This window comes from Eurosta solidaginis, chromosome 3 (assembly GCF_040869045.1).
Source record: "Eurosta solidaginis isolate ZX-2024a chromosome 3, ASM4086904v1, whole genome shotgun sequence".
In the NCBI taxonomy this organism is placed as follows: Eukaryota; Metazoa; Arthropoda; class Insecta; order Diptera; family Tephritidae; genus Eurosta; species Eurosta solidaginis.
This window is the reverse complement of record NC_090321.1, coordinates 58864009-58880029: the sequence shown is the minus strand read 5'-3', so window position 1 is coordinate 58880029 and position 16021 is coordinate 58864009. Positions and strand designations below refer to the sequence as shown.

The window sequence follows — 16021 nt, the reverse complement described above, 5'->3', positions numbered from 1 at the left end:
TTCGTTGTCATTATTTTCTTCTTTAACTGGAAAATTACCGTTATGCCAGTTTTGGTGTTGATTGCATCGCCTGCGCTGTGTCAACTAATGAGTACTCTTTTTTTTTTTAATGTGCTTAACAACAAGTGAACAGTTTTTTACGCATAAAGCGTTTTATTTTAAATTCTGACTATCTTGTCGCAAAAAAGTTTTAACTTTGTTGTGTATTAATTAAAATTGTGTCTTTTTATACGTAAAGAGTAAGTAAATTTGCTTGTATTATTGTGAAATGTGCCTTTTTTGATGAAATAATTGTCATAAATAGTCATAATTCAAAAGTGCTATATATTTTGTCCGTAAACAAATAATTACAACCAAATTTCGTCAATTCATTTTATAACGAAGGTCTCCTTCTTTGTAAAGCTGGATTTCAGTATAACATTACAGACGTTTTCACATAAACCGTTTTCCTGCTCTCCTGAACATTTACATTTTTCAAGTTCTGACCCTTTTGTACTTAGTGTGGGATATAAAATGGAGTCATTGGTGCCGTTTGTCGTATCGCTGTAGTTGTATCCCTAACGTAACCATATACGATACATTGTTATCGATTAATGGTGCCTTAACCTAAAAATCGTGAAAATTTCATAAAAATGACGAAAACGCAAAAAATTACAAACATATTCCACAAAAAATAAGTCTCCTAGTCATAAAGTATCCAAAACAATGAATAAAATCTACAAAAAGTTATTAAATTCACCAACTCAAATATATTTAGGTTATGGATATGGCGAAAAACCAATTGGTTGGTTACGATACGGTTACGACCTTAGCGTTACGATATGGCACAATAATCGATTACATTGATTCCCATAAGGTTGGCCGAATCAGTTGTTATAAGATTACCGATACGGTTACCGATAACGCACCATAACGATAACGTCTGCAGCTATAGTTGAGCCATGTGTAACAGACGTTTAAATCTACTCAATAAACACACTTTACAAGGTTGCATTTGCAGTTTGAAACAATTTATTACGCAATTTTTTTTTAATTGACAATTTATTATTACAATTTATTATATGATAAATTGCGTAATAAATTGCCCAAATGGTATTGCCAATTTGGTGTGTCTTTGTATATAGTATAAGTCTATAATAAAATTACGTGTTATGACACTCTGGGAATCCCGAAAATGGATTTGCGTATATTGAATACTTACATATTTCAGGGTGACATACCTGTAAAGATAAATAATGAGACTAGTTATTAAGCATTCAATTTTAAGAATTCTAAAAAAAATAAACGAGTCTGGCCCGTGCGCATCTCGTGCAACCAATATAAAAGTATCTTATCAAATATCAACAGAAATCAGCTATTCTATTAACTTACAGCTTGCGCTGCCATCTAGCGTATAATATCAACTGCCGTCAATCAATTAAAACTTACAGCGTGCGCTGTCATCTAGTGTACAATAGCAACTGTCGGTAATGCAGTGGAAATATTCACAATAGTGCCATAGTACAAATAGATTTCTTTGTGTGCTCACAATCGTTTATTTTTTACAAATTATTTTAATAAAATATAGCTAAACAAAAGCTCTACGATCAAAATTGCCTAAAGCTCGCTAATAGCCCGAATCTCCATCCTTACAACCAAAACTTTATTTATAGAATTGGATTCCAAATAAGAGCGAAAAAGGGGCCCGTACATAAAAACAGCAATTAGAAATAATATATATGATTTTATGTTAAATATACTAGTAATAAGCTTTGTTGCTTGCGGATCTATTCAAATATGGCGACGAGAATGTGATAAAGAGCATACACTGACTTCTATGCGAACAAGTGCATACCGGACGATTGAAATATACATAACTTAAGTTTTCGGGGTTGGTAACGAAATCCTGTTTTTGCAAAATCGCGAAAGCAAAATCCTGCTTTTTAAAATCCTGTTTTTTTTAAAATCCTGATTTTTTAAAATCCTGCTTTTTTAAAATCCTGCTTTTTTAAAATCCTGATTTTTTAAAATTCTGCTTCTCAGAATCCCGAATTAGAAAATTCTGTATTTAAATGTAATATAATACAACACTGTGTACACATTATTTTTATACTCAGTTGAGCAGAGCTCACAGAGTATATTAACTTTGATTGGATAACGGTTGGTTGTACAGGTATAAAGGAATCGAGATAGATATAGACTTCCATATATCAAAATCATCAGTATCGAAAAAAAATTTGATTGAGCCATGTCCGTCCGTCCGCCAGTGAGCACGATAACTTGAGTAAATTTTGAGTTATCTTGATGAAATTTGGTATGTAGGTTCCTGGGCACTTATCTCAGATCGCTATTTAAAATGAACGATATCGGACAATAACCACGCACACTTTTTCGATATCGAAAATTTCGAAAAATCGAAAAAGTACGATAATTCATTACCAAATACGGATTAAGCGATGAAACTTGGTAACTGAGTTGAACTTATGACGCAGAATAGAACACTAGTAACATTTTGGACAATGGGCGTGGCACCGCCCACTTTTAAAAGAAGGTAATTTAAAAGTTTTGCAAGCTGTAATTTGGCAGTCGTTGAAGATATCATGATGAAATTTGGCAGGTACGTTACTACTATTACTATATATGTGCTAAATAAAAACTAGCAAAATTGGATGAAGAACACGCCCACTTTTTAAAAAATTTTTTTTTAAAATTCAAATTTTAACAAAAAATTTAATATCTTTACTGTATATAAGTAAATTAAGTCAAAATTCAACTCCAGTAATGATATGATGCAACAAAATACAAAAATAAAAGAAAATTTCAAAATGGGCGTGGCTCCGCCCTTTTTCATTTAATTTGTCTAGAATACTTTTAATGCCATAAGTCAAACAAAAATTTACCAATCCTTCTTAAATTTGGTAGGGGCATATATTCTATGACGGTAACTGTTTTCTGTGAAAATGGGCGAAATCGGTGGAAGTCACGCCCAGTTTTTATACACAGTCCACCGTCTGGCCTTCCTCTCGGCCGTTAACACAATAACTTGAGCAAAAACCGATATATCTTTACTAAACTTAGTCCACGTACTTATCTGAACTCACTTTATCTTGGTATAAAAAATGGCCGAAATCCGACCATAACCACACCCACTTTATCGATATCGAAAATTACGAAAAAAGAAAAAAATGCCATAATTCTATACCAAATACGAAAAAAAGGATGAAACATGGTAATTGGATTGGTTTATTGACGCAAAATATAACTTTGGAAAAAACTTTGTAAAATGGGTGTGACATCTACCATATTAAGTAGAAGAAAATGAAAAAGTTCTACAAGGCGAAATCAACAGCGTTTGGAATCTTGGCAGGAATACTGTTAGTGGTATTGCATATATAAATAAATTAGCAGTACCCGACAGATGATTTTCTGGATCACCTGGTCCACATTTTGGTCGATGTCGCGAAAACGCCTTCACATATACATCTAAGGGCCACTCGCTTTTAAAACCCTCATTAATACCTTTAATTTGATATCCATATCGTACAAACACATTCTAGAGTCACCCCTGGCCCACCCTAATGGCGATATCTCGAAAAGGCGTCCACCTATAGACCTAATGCCCACTCCCTCTTAAAATGCTCAGTAACGCCTTTCGTTATTTACCCATATCGTACAAACATTCTAGAGTCACCCCTGGCCCACCCTAATGGCGATATCTCAAAAAGGCGTCCACCTATAGACCTAATGCCCACTTCCTCTTAAAATGCTCAGTAACATCTTCGTTTGATACTCATATCGTACAAACATTCTAGAGTCACCCCTGGCCCACCCTAATGGCGATATCTTGAAAAGGCGTCCACCTATAGACCTAATGCCCACTCCCTCCTAAAATGCTCAGTAACAACTATCGTTTGATACCCATATCGTACAAACATTCTAGAGTCACCCCCGGCCCACCCTAATGGCGATATCTCGAAAAGGTGTCCACCTATAGACCTAATGCATACTCCCTCTTAAAATGCTCAGTAACACCTTTCGTTTGATACCCATATCGTACAAACATTCTAGAGTCACCCCTGTCCCACCCTAATGGCGATATCGGGAAAAGGCGTCCACCTATAGACCTAATGCCCTCTCCCTCTTAAAATGCTCAGTAACACCTTTCGTTTGATACCCATAGCGTACAAACATTCTAGAGTCACCCCTGGCCCACCCTAATGGCGATATCTCGAAAAGGCGTCCACCTATAGACCTAATGCCCACTCCCTCTTAAAATGCTCAGTAACACCTTTCGTTTGATACCCATATCGTACAAACACATTCTAGAGTCACCACTGGCCCACCCTAATGGCGATATCTCGAAAAGGCGTCCACCCATAGACCTAATGCCCACTCCCTCTTAAAATGCTCAGTAACACCTTTCGTTTGATACCCATATCGTACAAACATTCTAGAGTCACCCCTGGTCCACCTTTATGGCGATATCTCGAAAAGGCGTCCACCTATGGAACTAAAGCCCATTCCCTTTTAAAATACTCATTACCACCTTTCATTTGATACCCATATCGTACAAACACATTCTAGAGTCACCCTTGGTTCACCTTTATGTCGATATCTCGAAAAGGCGTCCACCTATAGAACTAAGGATTACTCTGTTTTAAAATACACATTACCATCTTTCATTTGATACCCATATCATACAAACACATTCTAGAGTCACCCCTGGCCCACCCTAATGGCGACATTTCGAAAAGGCGTCCACCTATAGACCTAATGCCCACTCCCTCTTAAAATGCTCAGTAACACTTTTGGTTTGATACCCATATCGTACAAACATTCTAGAGTCACCCCTGGCCCACCCTAATGTCGATATCTCGAAAAGGCGTCCACCTATAGACCTAATGCCCACTCCCTCTTAAAATGCTCAGTAACACATTTCATTTGATTCCCATATCGTACAAACAAATTCTAGAGTCAGCCCTGGTCCACCTTTATGGCGATATCCCTAAATGGCGTCCATCCATAGAACTATGGCCTACTCTCCCTTAAAATACTCTTTAATACCTTCCATTTGATACACATGTTATACAACCACATTCCAGGGTTACCCTAGGTTCATTTTCCTACATGGTGATTTTCCTTATTTTGTCTCCATAGCTCTCAACTGAGTATGTAATGTTCGGTTACACCCGAACTTAGCCTTCCTTACTTGTTTATTTTATTATTCCACCCATATGAACATACATATGTAGGTATGTACACATGTTCATTGACGAATTGCTGGAACTAGAAATACCGTTATACATCGTAGACTAAAAGTCATTGTAGGTAAAAGTACCTCACAATTTTATAAACTCCTATAAAATTTACGAAAGGAGCTTATTTATGTGCAAACTCAAATACAAAGATGGGAAAATGGAGAAATAATAAGAAAGAAAAGAAACATAATTAAAACAAAAAACAAGCAACTACGAAGAGTGATTAAAAAAAGGAATGAATTAAATCAACCAAGTTAGTTGAAGAGAGTTCAAAAAATATTTCAATTTACTAGACTAAAATATTTACATACATACACACATACATATATAAAAACATATTACGAATAAAGTTGTTTATTTGATTTCTAAAATCGCTGTGTATGCGTTTGAATACTTTCGCTGCGTATGTCGGTTGATTTCGTTGTTCAGAAAGTTTATCTAAAGGGTAAGTACACTAAAATCAGAATTTGTCAAGCCGGATTCAGCAAAAGCAGAATTTTGGAAAACCAGGATTTTGAAAAAGCAAAATTTTAGAAAACCAGGATTTTCCCTATGCAGGATTTTTTAACATTTTGCAGGATTTTGCGAGGTAGAATTTTCTATAACAGGCAAACGTTACGCTCCCAAGTTTTCGGTGCCCAGTCCATAACGAGGTCGATACATCAAATTACTCCAACTAACGCGAAATCAGCCGTCTTAGTATCGCATATAAGCTTCGATCAAGCGTATTGTGCGTACGATAAGACTTTATCAGTGCGGCTTCAACCCCGGTACATCTACCAGCGACCAGACTTTCACTATGTGCCAAATCTTGGGAAAAAAAAACACGAAAAAAGAATGGATACACATTACTTCTTCGTCGATTTTAAAGTCGTCTTCGACAGCACGAAAATGAGCTGCCTATATGACGCTATGTCTGAAATTGGTTTCCCTACAAAACTTATACGGCTGGGCAAAGTGGCATAGAGCAATCAATCAGCTCAGCCAAATTTTGGAGGGACCTCTCCGAGCCGTTTGAAACTAAACGAGGCTTGAAACAGGGTGAGAAAATTAGACAAGCTGCATAACTCAACCACTCTGCAAGAATATTCTATAAAAGCGTGCAATCACTGGCGTATTGATATTATTGGCCTGAACATCCGCGCCGTAAGTTCTACTTACTCCAAACTGGAAAGGAAACGGAAAAGATTGGTGTAATGGTGAATGAATACTGTCATCAAGCAAATTAATTTAAAGGCCCTTAGAGTTACCAACGAAGAAGATACTAACGAGACTTGTTGGACGGCCAAAACCGTTTCCACTGTTAAGAGAAAATCAAACAGGGTGTAATTGGAACTCGTTGTCCTACTATCAATTCCAAACTCTATAAAAGTCTTTGGATATGCACACCGTCGCTTTGTCCCACCTTGTGTTCAAATATTATACAAATGTATTCGAATTCTTGGAATTTTCCTTACAGTACAGATAGCAATTTGAAGCTTGAAAAAAAAAAATTGTGTTCCAATAAAATTTGGATGACAATTTAATGCGTCGCGTGCAAATAAATTAATGTTTATATCACTGCGTGTTAGAATAGTTGAAGAAATTGTAAAATTGAGGGCAGGTTGGTACAAGGTGGTGTCAAACCGAATATTGGAAAATAAATTTTTTGTTGCGTTGAACCGACAGTTTAGAAATGTATTGTGTTGAAAACAGAAAAGGCAGACGGGCATAATCTGGAGGCGGGTACCATTTCGTTGCCAGGCATTTTGTATATTGACACAAAATAGTTTTGGGAACGAAAATTCAATCCGCTTGGCTTGCAAAACAGTAGCAAGCCCAAAGTAAAACGTCAAGACTAAGATAGATTAACCGTCCATGACACGGTTTAAGCTGATTACGATTAAACTTTCTATATATGACGCCAGTTGTAAACCTAAAGGACGATTTAAGTTATTCTCCATTCGACCTTCCCAATGCAGTTATGGACTGCAGCGCCTGCAAGTTGAATTTTATTTTGGAAAAAACGACTCGCTCAGCAAATGTCATCTAAATCGCAGCTGGCGTGTACGCCGAACCTGATTTCCTTCACGTATTTAAAAGAATAGCAAAGCCAGGAAGGGCGACCGAGGAAACGGTTTAAGATCTATGATTTGAGGGTATGTGCCTAGAGTTTTTGGAATGTTTAGAGAAAATGTAACGCAAAGACTGATATCACTTGTATCACTCGTATATGAAATGCGGTGAAGGGAAAGGCTTGAAAACAATGCCTACAACTTAAGTCTGCTATTGAATATACAATGTTTTAGTCAATGGAAATGAATGGCTGGATGTTGAGTACATCACGTTGTTCACTACTAAGGTATATGGAAACAGACCGTAGACGTCAATCAGAAAACAAAAGATTTGGTACAATATGATGTAGTTGCGGATTGAGTGTCTAGGAGAATCGGGATTGACATCATACGGTCACGCAGTACCCAACATTTATATGTGTAAGCCAAGCGTCAAGAAAGGAGGCTCATTTAGCAGAAAGAGGTGAATGGTGTAAAATTATACATATATCGGAAGATGTTTTGAAGCAACGGGGTTTCTAAAAATCAGATCTTATTAATTTACCAGAATAGCCTTATATCAAACCCGAGGATTGTTGTGTTGGGTATCTTAATCTTTTCACTTGTCTCTCTCCTGTCTCAGCCTCTGCTTCCTCTCTTGTTTCCTCTGCCCTCTGCGTTTTCTTTTCCATTCTCCTCTTACTCGTACTGCTTTCACTCTTTATCTTAGTCTAACACTAACTCTTACTCTTCTTGTTAACATCTTATTCCTAATTTTTGCTCAAACCATTACCCTTACTCTTACTCTCATTATCCATTATCCTCCTAACTCTTGTTCCTTTGACTTTTCTGACTTCACATCAACTTCCTTTACTTCTCCATTTTCTCCTTTTTACTTTCTGTTTTCTGTAATTTTCCCTTTTCCCATGCGGAGATGTATCGATTTGACTTCTTTCCGCACATTCCTTTACTAAAGTTACAGTACAAAATTGGCAAAATAGTACCAAAAGTGTTCCCTCCCTACTACTTTAAAATTTGTGATCGGATTATTAGGGCTGTTAAATCTTTTTGTTATACTACTGACTTCACCTGTTTCGTTTTATTGTATCATGCTATTCGGAATCCTAAAGTTCTAAAGAAATATTTGGACCCTCTCGTGTATATTGTTAAAATATCTTAATTTTTTTAGTTTTTTTCGAAAGCGTTTTCGAATTGCGAATATTTTTTTGCTATTATTTTTTTTACTTTTTCTTCTTTTTGTGGCGGTGCTCCGCCCCATCCACTAAGGCGATCAGTCAACATTTTTTTTTACTCGCAGGTGTACGTATGTAAATGTAAGTATATATTGATTTCTACAAAGCCAATTAATCATCTGCTATTCCGCCTACTCATCAATTACCGTTATTGAGCCATATCAGAAGGAAAATTAATTTACTATTCCAAAGGTGAGCGTCATAAGATAGCAATCGAATGCCTTGTCGCGTTCTTTGCTTTGACGGGACAAAACGTTCCATCTAAATACGGCCTTAGTGTCAAATGCGCTTGATCACTGAAGTACAACTCTTTGCACATTCGTTACACTTCGAACACGGAGCGGATAGGACCGGGCTTGGGGACTGATATCAAGATCGAAAGAGCGATCGGGGAATGGCTTGAAGTAATATTCGATGGGTGCATAAGACTGAATCATGTCCACCACTCTTGGAGAACTGTTAGTGTCAGTTTGCTTTTGCTACAAAAGGCGGGGAAGATCAGTCATATGCATCCCACAGACTGCAGACCCATTAGCAGCATTTCTGTACAAAACCTTTGAGAGGCTCGTAGATGTGTATACAAAGTTCAACATGCGTAAAGGAAGCCTTGGAATATAAGGAATTCGCTTAAGGAGTCTTCTTAGACAATGTCGGGGCTTTCAACAATGTCTCTAAACAGGTGACCTTGGAGGGTTTGCCTAACTAGATGGATCGTCTGCATGCTTAATTTAAGGCAGATAACGTAGCAGTGGGGGCTGTATGAGGCCACAAAATCGGTGGACAGAGGTACCCCGCGGGCCGGGGTATTATCATCTGCGCTGTGGACGCTACTACTCGATGTGGGATCCATCAAGGCGTACACAGATGACGTTGCAGTTGTAATAAGTGAAAGTGCTTTCCAAAAATTAGCTCTTTGATGGGTCGGGCGCTTCGGAATATACATACTTGGGCATCTAATTACGGATGGAAGGCCAACGCAGAGAATACGGATATATGGTTTCTTTTCTAGGAGGTACAAGGTTTCGAATTGGATTAGACATAAGCTATTATGGGTGGGCCTGTAGAGAAACCAACATATTTAGGAATCATTCTGAGCAGTAAGTTTTTGCGAAAGCTCAACGCGAGGGAGAGAGAGAAAAAGACCTCGACGGCTCTTTATGTATGTAAAATAATGCTGGGGTGTACGTGGGGTCTATCGCTCTCTCTCTCTCATTGGATATTTTATAGCAATTGTATGCAATATAGGTTATATTTTACTATGGAGTCCTTGTTTAGTGAACGACTACACAAATAAGAACCTTTCAGAAAAAATTTGAGAGGATGTGTAAGTTATCAATACTTAGCATAAAGAGGGCCCTGAAAACAGCCCCGACAGCTGAACTATATAAAATTGTGCACATTCCACATAGCACAAGAACATAGCGTTAAAAATTGCAACGAAACTCAAAGCCTCGAGATTGCTTGAGCGCGGACAATACGTCCATAGTAGTAGTCATATTATACTGAACGAATAGCCAACTTTATTCCCTACCTGTGATTTGATGGGGCTCTTAGAGACATAAGAGAGGTGGAAGGTTGGCGCAATGCAACGGAAATAAACAGATCCTACAAGCTGCCAAATCACTGTTGTGTCTTTCAGACGGAAGTAGCAGCCGTGACAAAAGTGGTGGAAACACAGGAGGAAAATAGCTTAAAGTGCAGCCGCGACAGCTTTTACATTGACAGCCAAGCAGAAACCATCTTAAAGTGTGTTAGATGCCTGGAAAGAATTGGGATAAGGAGAAAAATACATTTATATTGGGTCCCTGGACATATGAAAATAGATGGAAAGGAAAAATCCGAAGACGTAGCTTAACAAAGCGCATACTTTGAAGGCAGAGATTAAGGAAAGGCGTGGAACCAAGCGCGGGGCTACGAAGTGTCGGAGATCATATGCAGGTCTTACAATATTAGACTAACAAAGATACTCTTACAGGGAACAGTAGGCTCACGATTGGTATTCTAAGGGAACACTGCCTTCTTTTGTCACATGCTTTTAAATTAGGCCTTGACAGTGATTGCAGACGTAGGAAGTGCGGGTTGAAGAAGGAAACGATCGAGCACGTTTTGTGCTCGTGCCCTGCGCTCGCCAGGCTAATACTCCAGCTATAAGGAGTGGCATAGCTATCAGATATAGAAGCAGTAAGTGGCGAAATTCGTAGGAGGCTTCTCATATTTGCCAAGAGGACGGAGTTACATAGGTTCTGGTTTTTGATATTGTTTTTTCAGTTTGGTCGTAGTGCAAATTTAAATTAAGACTATGGATTTATTCAATCTATGTGATACCCTCACGTACCGGCCAGTTCAACCTAATATAATCGATACGATTTGTATAGAAAAAGTAAACTCGCAATGAGGCACCTCTAAACATTAAAAAAACCAATAAACCAAGGTAAAAAATATATATATTTTTTGGCCCACCCTAATATTCATACGCACATATGCATGCAGGGATGTTTGCTGAATATTTACGTCAAGTGGGCCAGTACCGATTATTCGTTTATCCAAATTGAGTGTGACTTTGACAGCAACAATAAAATTGACAACTGACTAGCGAAACACTTTCCTTCCTTACTTAATAGTCAAAATGCCGTAGATCGTTTCAATTTGAAACTAAACGCAAAATATGATTGAAAAATTAAATACAAAAAAAACCAAATTTAATTACGAACTATTTAGGCAATTGATTGTTTTGATATGACTGGCGCGTGATTAAGAAAACTTGCCCGTGATTTGTCAACTTCACAGTTGATGGTGATTGATAGTTTTTGACGATATTTAATTAAATTTTGATTCATTGCTAAGTTCGATATCTTTTGAACTTAAAATGTATACGCAATTGTCTACATTCTATACTAGGAGTTTAAAAAAGTTTTTTTTTGTCCAGAAAGCATAGCATGAACAGCCTTCAAAAAGCATATTTTCGTGGGGGAGGTCTTGAATTTGGTGTGTTTTTTGCTGTGGGGTGGTAGCGTGTTGTTTGTGAATTTTCACTATTTGAAAGCCTTTCTACTACTCCCTGTCACAATCTGAGTTTCGGTTGCCTTAATTGCCTCTTCGATATAGAAATATTTTGCATGCCAATAGAAGGCGTTGTCGTCTGGGTGCAAAATTTCATTACCTGACACGTGTTTGCTTTATAAAGTTTCGTAATGTTTTCGGTTATTAGATTTTGAACAAATATGGAGCACTTCCAGGTGCAGGGTGGAACATTTTTATTCTAAATTTTGCTAGTTTCCTGAAAACCATTAATTAAGCTGTAATGGTCTCAAGTTAAAATTGTTGATGACCTGTCTTAAAATCATTAAACCCATAAGATCTATGGTTATTCCTTGCGTAACCGGGTTAATCGTTGCATAGTGCTAAGATCACATTAAAACCTGCACTCATCTAAAAATCGGCAAAAAAAATTATCTACATCTTTACATACATATGTCAGTTTCCAAGAAACGAGACGTTTAAGTACGAAAGTAAAGATAATCTCGCGTGGCCTAAAGTCAGGATAAGGCAAATGTTAGATTAACGAAGTTATTTAACAAAGTTTACCTACGGAAGGCCAAAAATTTCGTAATACATAGGCGCGGCTGTCAACTGACGTTCCAAAATATTGAAAAAAAAAAACCTTCATGGTCAGCTGTTGAATCTACATATGTACATTGATTATAATCGAAAACTTTAACAAACAAAAACACTCACTTGAAATCAATGTATGTGACTTTAAAAAAAATTGTTGGACGCTAGTTTTTTAAAACACGTTTTCTCAAAAGAGGAGACCTTATGTACTTATCCGTAGATGCTCTACAGTGTTTGAAAGGAAAGTAGAGTAAACGAAAGAAAGGAGAGGAAACAAGAGGAAAGGAAAGGACAGGAAAGGAAAGTAAAGGAAAGGAAAGGACAGCAAAAGAAAGGAAAGGAAAGAATTAGAAGGAAAAGCTTGCTGTGGACGTGTTATGGGCAAGGTAAAGACGATAAGTTAACGATTTTTTATCGACGAGTTATAGGTTTTTTTGTCGAAAAGTTATCGATTTGCTATTGCAAAGTTATATATCGATTTATTGTCAGGTAGGTATAGATTTTATATCGGAGTGTTGCTAATTTTTGATTGGCGTGGCATCCAAAGGTTATCGATTTATTATAAAAGAGTTATCGATCATTTATTAAAATGCAATCTATATTTCATCAAAATATTATAGATTTGTTATCGAAAAGTTATCGAAAAGTTATGGATTTCTTATTATATTGTTACCAATATGTTCTCGGCGTGTAAACAATGGCTCATCGGTTTGGCATGAAACAGGTACCTATCAAACTTCAAAACAAGCCGATAAATAAATCACCATTTCTGGTAATTTTTCTCAACAAAATAGTGTGCAACACATGTAAATACTTTAAAAGCTTTCTAAGGAGAAAAGTATAAATGGCTTAAAGTTATGTACATACATATATATAGTTGCGATTACTGAAATAGTAGTGATCACTTGCGAAATTCATAGTTACAATAATATCGGAAACTATGTGATATTGATATCAATTTTTTTAAAATTATTTTTCCTTGTGTATGCTTTAATTATATGGACATAACTAACCGTTCCACTGCAAAGGTTTAAGAGCTTTATATCAATGGCATTTCTTTTCCCAAGTGTAAATATAACAAGAAAAAGAAAAAAAACTAAGGCATGACGTAGCTGAATGCATTTGTAACCATTTCAACTATCGTAGGAGTGCGGGTTCGACTCCCAATCCCGGGAGAAAAGGCTTTGAAGAGATTACAAGGTATAATCGAAACAGCTGTCGCCTTGTTCGTCCTGATGTCACGTTGTTTAAATTTTTCCCAAATTATTAAATAAATTGAAAAAAATAAAATAATTTATAGCTGCGTCCGACTCCGAGAAAAGTGAGTATCTGCTGGCTTAAGTCCCAAGAAATAAATTTTTTTCCTTTATTTGGACTACTTTGGGAGTAATATTTCACAAATTCAATTATACTTCACTACTAGCGTGTTTAAACTAAACTGATTCCTAATCCTGCGCTGCTTTTATACTCTCGGTTACCTCAATCGCCCATTTCCCCTAAGGCCTAAACGTATCACGTGCATGCCTTCTAGAACAGTTGTATCTCATACTTGGTTATTTAGCTATATCCATGTGTATGTGTGAGTGACAATCTCTTTGCTATAAGCTGCTGCTTATGTGTGTGGAATATTCTTCGTCGCCTTCTATTATGTGTGTAAATGGCTTACTTTGATGTGTTCATGTACACAACTGCGGCTGCTTGCTTTATTGTTTTTATACTCGGTTGAGCAGAGCTCACAGAGTATATTAACTTTGATTGGATAACGGTTGGTTGTACAGGTATAAAGGAATCGAGATAGATATAGACTTCCATATATCAAAATCATCAGGATCGAAAAAAAATTTGATTGAGCCATGTCCGTCCGCCCGTTAACACGATAACTTGAGTAAATTTGAGGTATCTTGATGACATTTGGTATGTAGGTTCCTGGGCACTCATCTCAGATCGCTATTTAAAATGAACGATATCGGACTATAACCACGCCCACTTTTTTGATATCAAAAATATCGAAAAATCGAAAAAGTGTGATAATTCATTACCAAAGACGGATAAAGCGATGAAACTTGGTAGGTGAGTTGAACTTATGACGCAGACTAGAAAAGTAGTAAAATTTTGGACAATGGGCGTGGCACCGCCCACTTTTAAAAGAAGGTAATTTAAAAGTTTTGCCATCTGTAATTTGACAGTCGTTGAAGATATCATGATGAAATATGGTAGGCACGTTACTCCTATTACTATATGTGTGCTAAATAAAAATTAGCGAAATCGGATGACGAACACGCCCACTTTTAAACATTTTTTTTCTAAAGTCAAATTTTAACAAAAAATTTAATATCTTTACAGTATAAAAGTAAATTATGTCAACATTCAACTCCAGTAATGATATGGTGCAACAAAATCAAAAATAAAAGACAATTTCAAAATGGGCGTGGCTCCGCCTTTTTTCATTTAATTTGTCTAGGATACTTTTAATGCCATAAGTCGAACAAAAATTGACCAATCCTTGTGAAATTTGTTGGGGGCTTAGATTCTAGGACGATAACTGTTTTCTGTCAAAAAGGGCGAAATCGGTTGAAGCCACGCCCAGTTTTTATACACAATCGACTGTCTGTCCTTCCGCTCGGCCGTTAACACGATAACTTGAGCAAACATCGATATATCTTTACTAAAGTCAGTTCACGTAATTATCTGAAACCCCTTTGTATTGGTATAAAAAATGGCCGAAATCCGACTATGACCACGCCCACTTTTTCGATATCGAAAATTACGAAAAATGAAAAAATGCCATAATTCTATACCAAATACGAAAAAAGGGATGAAACACGGTGATTGGATTGGTTTATTGACGCAAAATATAACTTTAGAAAAAAACTTTGTGACACCTACCATATCAAGTAGAAGAAAATGAAAAAGTTCTGCAGGGCGAAATCAAAAGCCCTTGGAATCTTGGCAGGAATACTGTTCGTGGTATTACATATATAAATAAATTAGCGGTACCCGACAGATGATATTCTGGATCACCCTGGTCCACATTTTGGTCGATATCTCGAAAACGCCTTCACATATGCAACTTAGGGCCACTCCCTTTTAAAATACTCATTAACACCCTTCATTTGATTCCCATATCGTACAAACACATTATAGAGTCACCCCTGGTCCACCTTTATGGCGATATCTCGAAAAGGCGTTCACCTATAGAACTAAGACCCACTCCCTTTTAAAATACTCATTAACCCCTTCCATTTGATACAAATGTCATACGAACACATTCCAAGGTTACCCTAGGTTCATTTTCCTACATGGTGATTTTCCCTTATTTTGTCTCCATAGCTCTCAACTGAGTATGTAATGTTCGGTTACACCCGAACTTAGCCTTCCTTACTTGTTCTTTATTAATTTCGTAGCAGCATATTTATGAACTGCTAACATTCGCCACAATATTGTTGTTTGCTATGGTGTGTCTGCCACGTTAATACGACCGAATTGAGCTATACAATTCAAACTCACGCTGAGTGTATAATGTTCGGTTGCACCTGAACTTAGACAACTCTACTTGTTTTGTTTAATCTAGTCATATTTTTATTGATTTAGATTAGTTTATTATAAAATCCCACGCAATCCATTTCCCATTCAATTACCCTGTTTAATTAATTAATTTATTACAATTTCTTAGCCACAATTTGTCACTCAATCAAACAAGTAAAATAAAATTAATTTCTTAACAAGCAAGTAATTAGCCACGCCTTCGTTGCTGGCCAGAAGCCAACATCTACTCTACAACGAGAGGCTTCGATGGAAATCGAATCGCCTACATACGAGTAAGAGATTATTACATACAGAAATAGGATTTGAGAGGGCTTGCATAGTAGGCAGTAAGAAGTAAATG

The 16021-nt window shown here is 36.9% G+C and overlaps 1 protein-coding gene across 3 annotated transcripts in view; it reads right to left on the bottom strand.

Moving 5' to 3' along the window:
- The window catches only part of Ip6k (Inositol hexakisphosphate kinase), a 281451-nt gene that overhangs the window by 136792 nt on the left and 128638 nt on the right, over nucleotides 1-16021 (bottom strand). Inside the window, exon 2 of one of the 3 annotated variants that reach the window (XM_067771872.1) lies at nucleotides 1202-1220. The exons of the other annotated variants lie outside the window; for them this stretch is intronic. The gene's annotated coding sequence lies outside the window, so the exon portion shown is untranslated. The remainder of the gene's footprint in view (nucleotides 1-1201; nucleotides 1221-16021) is intronic. 3 annotated transcript variants of the gene reach the window in all.